Raw genomic sequence first — 5,760 nt, 5'->3', positions numbered from 1 at the left:
CGCGTTCCCTGGGCGCTGGCTCTCCCGTGGGCACCGGGCCAGGGTCTCTGTCGCTGCCCTTTGGAACGTGGCACCCGCGCTGTGACACAGGAGCTGCTGCCGGCAGCCCCGGGCAGCGGGAGCCACCTGCGGGAACCGCCAACAATTACAGCCCTAACCTGTCCCCTGGGAGGTGGGGAGGGGACACCTTCCCCAGGGAGAGGACACCTTCCCGTGTCATGCCATCACAGTGGCCTTTGAGGATGCTGAAAGCTCTGGATATCCCTGGGATGCTGAAAACAGCACAGTCCTATTGCTGGGTACCAATATGTGGCCAAACATGTTCCAAGTCTTGCTTAGGGTTAAACAAGTAGTTAAGGACCACCAGGTGCTGTTCTGGACATGCTGGACCTCTAACAAGAACTGCTGCCACAAGTGTCACTCCTCGTGCACCTTCCTCAATCCCTTTGGCAGGATGCAGTTTGCTGTCCCCTGAGGGGTGTCCAGTGCAGCTGGAATTGAGTGTCCAGGGGTGCAAACACAGCCTGCCAAGGATTCCTACGGGAGGCTCCAGGGCACCTGCACTGCACTGCTGCCATTGTCTGTGGGTAACACAGCATGTCCTAGCCTGCAGCAAGGCACACACCCCACACCAGATCTCTTGAGCCATTCAGATGACTGTGCCACCCACCCCTGCAACTCCCTGATGTTTCTGGCTTCAGAAATTGATAGAAACCTCAAGGCAAAACAGAACCAAATCTGGAATTTAGCATAGCAAAGAATTGATCTAAAATTAAATGGGATTTACTTTGCCTCCCAAGCTCTGGATGTGACAAATTTCAGAACAATGAGATACGGATCATTTAGAAGTCAGTGATCAAAATAGCATTTCTGATGGAAAGATTCCAGATTGGACTGCAGCAACAGTAACTATGTTGCAGTAAGGCCAAGTCTAAAAAAGCCCCTAAATCCTAAAAAAGCCCCTAAGATATACAAAAGGAAAGAGCCATTTTTTTGCGTGAATATCCCCCCCTTGATCACTGCGTGACAATAAGAGAGCTGGAGTCAACACAAAACTATTTAGTTGACTATCCCTAAGTTCTTTACATAGCTTGTATTGCTTTAAATATCTTTGCCCCCTGAAAAGTTAAATTCATCCCACATTCTTCTAGGAAGGCTCAGGGCTGGCATTCCAGCAGAGTTCCTAAGGGGAGCCTTACAGAACTGGAATGTGTTCACAGGTACTCTCCCTTCCCCACAAGTGAGAAATCACAATTATGGGATGCAGGGAGAATTAACATCATTTGGGAGACAAAGGTTTCATAGTACAGCACAACTTAAAACAGACCACAAGTCTGCATTAAACACAATCAACTCCAAAATAAAAAAATAATACAGAGCACAGTAAATGGCTTCAAGGCAACCTCAGCCTATGAGTCTTTTTTTTCTGCTGTTGTGGGAAATCATGTGCTATTCTCCAGAAAAACCCAGGAGTGTAAAGAAGTCCTAAAAGCAATGAAATCCTAATAGTTTTTTAACAGACTAAAAGGATTTGAATTCTCCAACTAAATTGATTGATCATAAGACTGATTCATAAAAAATCATACTTTAACCCTGCTGGTCTGCAGGGCTGTGTGACTCTGGCAAGCACAAAGGTTGTGGTCAATGAAATAAGACTTGTTCTTCCACTCAAAGCTGCAGATCCCATCATGCCTCAGGTTGTTCCTAGTGCTGGCATGTGCTGGTGTTTGAGATGAACGCAGAGAGCAGGTTTACAAAATTTCCAAATCCTGATTTAGTGAAAACTCCTGTTACCCACTTTTCTAATTATGTTTTACCAACACAGTGAATTTAACATTGTATTTTCCTCTAGGCTCTGGCTGAAGGGGGTGTGAGCTGCAAATAAACATGTATAGAAAGATTTTCAGACTGAAAGGAGAGAATAGATCTCATCTCCTTGGGGCTGCACAGAAGTCCTTCCTCTATGAAAAGCTCTCAGTGGCTTGGAAAGGTGTAACTGCCAATATTTTCATTTTACTAATGCAGCTCAGACTTCAGCAGTTCAGGTGGCAAATTTACAGTAAATTTGATATACCCGGCCTAATTTCTACTACATTCACATTATTCAAAAACAAGATGCTTTTCTACTCTTCTTTGCCCTAAAAGAAATGGAACTCTGGCAACAGCACCTTTTGAGAGCACTCCACAGCTGGTGAACATTTCCAGTTCATTTTGTTCAACAATGGAACAGAAATACTTGTTAGTCACTGCAGCTAATCCACTTTATAACTGGCATAGTCATAATTGATAAGAAATCAATTCCTTTTGCCAGCTGCATAATTTCATTCACAATTTTACTTCATCTTTCAAGCAATCTCAAAAGCCCTCAGGCCCTTCCCAGATGCAGAAGAGAGAAAACCTCTGTTCCTCTGTTTTGAGAACACCCTCAGCTGCCAGTTCAATTTAACACCATGGATTTCTGGATTGCACATCCTTGGTTTTTGGGCTGCCATCACAAAACAGGTGCTTTTACTCATAGAACAGAATTATCTCTTGCAATGCAGAACATCTGACTTGCACATCAGACTGCAGAGTAATTTTAGAATTTTCTATTAATATTTCTTTACAAACTTTTGTTTCAGATAATCTTGTGTACAAGGTGGTTATAGCCAGTGGTATTTACAGGCTTTTTATCTACTCAATGAGCTTTTTTAGTTCTACCTAAAGCTGGATTTTCGTTTCATGAATAGTTAATGTCACACCTATCAGCTCATCGGTTTGATCTTTATCTTTTTCATACAGGCCTTGGCATCTCCTGTGGCATTTAACTATAGGGGAAGAATCTGTTTCCTTATGAAAAATATAAATTGCTTACTTGATCCTTGATTTCTGACCTATTAATGTGCTAAGAAAGAACACTTTCAATTGAAAGTAAAGGTTTTAGGCTTCTTCAAGGATAAAATCTAAACCCCCAGCACGACATGACTGTAATCCTGTCCAACAACACACACAAACCACAAGTTTCCAGTTCTCTGTTGACAGAGAACAGCCATCCACAGTGCTAAAAAAGCGGTTTCTCCATTAGGTGCCCTAACAAAGTTTTCAAACTATTCTAACACAGAGGCATAAATCAAGAAAACAAAGCTTTTGCAAGATGTTACATGTAAGTTATACTAAGAAGTTAAAGAAAACCATCTGGGCATAAAATGTAAATACAGCCAGCATAAAAAAATTAAGAGGAAAATAAAACCAAGCATGCATTTCAAATGCCCCAAAGACAGAGGTTTCATTCTGTAAGACCACTGAGGTTTAACTCCAATCACCCAGCTTGAACAAAACAGTCATTTTTCAAAATACCAATGAGCCAGGGCACTAAAGCTTATGCAAGATGCAGCTCCTTTCAACTTTTTGGCTGATTTAAGATATGGTCCTTCAAGGTAGGGAATTATCAGCATCTCTTCAGTGGCACCTATGAATCAAAGAAAGAGATAGTGGCTTCCTAAATCACCATGGAAAATATCTATCAGGACTAAACCAATCTAAAAGGTTTGGTTCAGTTTCCTGTATTGCCAAATCTTCAGTTTCTGAAGGGTAAATAAAGTACCCTGGACTTTATAGACCCAAGAGATTCTGAGTAACCCCAGGAGGAAGAAAGAGAAGAAAGTCTGAATAAAGTCCCAAAACCAGGGCTCTGCAGTGTTGGAAGGAGATTAGAAAAGGCCTCAAAATCCTCTATCCCTGTACAGCAGCTGTCTTTCAAAGGAGTCCACAGTAAACCAGGAAAAAAGTCTTTTAAAAATCAAAACCTAGAACATACTGGTATAAAATGCCCAAACTCAGGATTTTTCATGCTGACTTAGTTCAGATCACTTACATAAGTAACATACTTGAGATTTGATTACATAGCTAGATTTTTTGTATATTTATTTACTTTTAAACAGGATGCTTGCTTGGGTTTAAATTAGTTTGGGGAAGGAGAAGTAGGAAGATTTTGAAAACAAACAAATTACTTACAAACAGACAAGCTAAAAAAATAAACCTGTAGTGCCAAAGCTCTCCCTGCCTCTCGAGGCTGGTACCTCTGGATTCCCAGCACATTCCTGAGCTCATGGAGTGTCTGGGAGGGACCAGCAGCCTGGAACCCTTGGCAGAGCCCAGCTCACAGAAGATGAGACTCAGTTTATCACCGATTTCAGAGATAATTATCAAGATAGGGATTTCTGGCTTAATTTCCTGATTCGAGAAGGGAGTACGTGATCCCAATCATAAACCATCCTGTGAGCAGCAAATGGTGTCTTAACAGCATTTATAGCTGAGGTTTAAAATACTCATGGAGTTTGTATAAAACAGATGTGAATTTTCAAACTAAACTAACAAACTATTTTCCTAAGAGGAAAGAAGTTGAAGCAGCAGAGGGAAGCTCTGTGTCTTCCTGTGCTTCTGAGGAATCACAAAGGGAGTGATGGTTCTCTCACAGTTAATGTATGGAGTTTCAGTTTTCCTGCTGATCTGTTTTTATTCTCTTCTTCTCAATAATTTTTTCATAGTCTGCCTTTCACACTTCTGGGAAATTCTATCTACACATGCTTTCTTGAAAGGGCTCATCTGTTTATTTAAAAAATACATGGTTTTTTTTTCCCTGCAGATATGATATTTTATTAGTCTTATGTGTTGAAGTTATTGTCCCAGATATTGTATTTACTTGGGCCTTTGGCCTGAAATGTGCATCTGTTCTCAATCCATCCATAGGAGCCCTAATCTCTAAGAGGCTCTGGAATCCCCAGTGTGTTGGGTTTTTTCTTCTCTCCTTTCCTAAACCAGCTAATGTGGAATAGCCTGGGCCATAATTTCCCTGGTTTAGTCAATATTTTCTAAACTATCTGACCTTCAGTTTCCCAACTGTGTAAGCCTGTCTTGACCAGGAACAGTCAGAACAGAGGAAAGTAGCAACCACTTCTTATGCATATGCAGTGGATCAAACAAACACATCCTTCTCTTTTGGCCCTTTAAGTTGATGCTACAAACCAAACATTAAAATAAATAGAATAGCTCTATGTCATTTTCAGGGAGGCCAAATGCTCATAGAGTATCTCCTTTAGCTCCAAAAAGCATATACTGAAAACTTTGTCATAGAATCATTGTGTGGAGTCATGGTGACTGTCAGGAAGGCAAGAGCAACTAAATAAAATAGTGAATAAAGTTTTTCACTGAAAACTGGCAAATAAGTCTGAACTTTAATAGAAAACCTCAGGCTCAGAGCAGAATTTTCTTCATAGAAATAAAACATGCTCCTTTAATTACAGCTTAACATGTTCCTGCCAAGGCACTGCTGTGAAACACAGGCTGGAAGCACAATGGAGGCTTCCAGCGCCTGGTGTGGCATTGCCTCGAGTGGTGATGGACTGGAAAGATTCAGTTCTTCCCAAAGAGTGAGAACTGTGACCCAGCCTCCTCATGAGTGGCAGTCTCAGAAATCACAGAGTTGTTTGTCTGAAAGAAAATCTCTCCAGAACATCAGGCAAACAACTTTTAGTTTTTTGCAAAGCAGACACAAGTCCCAGTGGCCCAGTGCCACAGTGCCAGAACTCTGCAGAGTGAGAGTAGAAGAAATGCATTAATTAACTCAACATTCAACCCCTCCCCTCAAAACCAAGAAAACTGGCCTCTGTAGTAAATAATCATGGAGGATTTACCACATTTGAGAAGAGCACAGAGTTTAAACAGTGTCATGCCCTTTATCCCACTGCGAACTGCAGTATCTGGACATTTGGCACAGCTGCT

This window comes from Molothrus ater, chromosome 17 (genome assembly GCF_012460135.2).
Source record: "Molothrus ater isolate BHLD 08-10-18 breed brown headed cowbird chromosome 17, BPBGC_Mater_1.1, whole genome shotgun sequence".
NCBI lineage: Eukaryota > Metazoa > Chordata > Aves > Passeriformes > Icteridae > Molothrus > Molothrus ater.
This window is presented reverse-complemented; position numbering follows the sequence as displayed.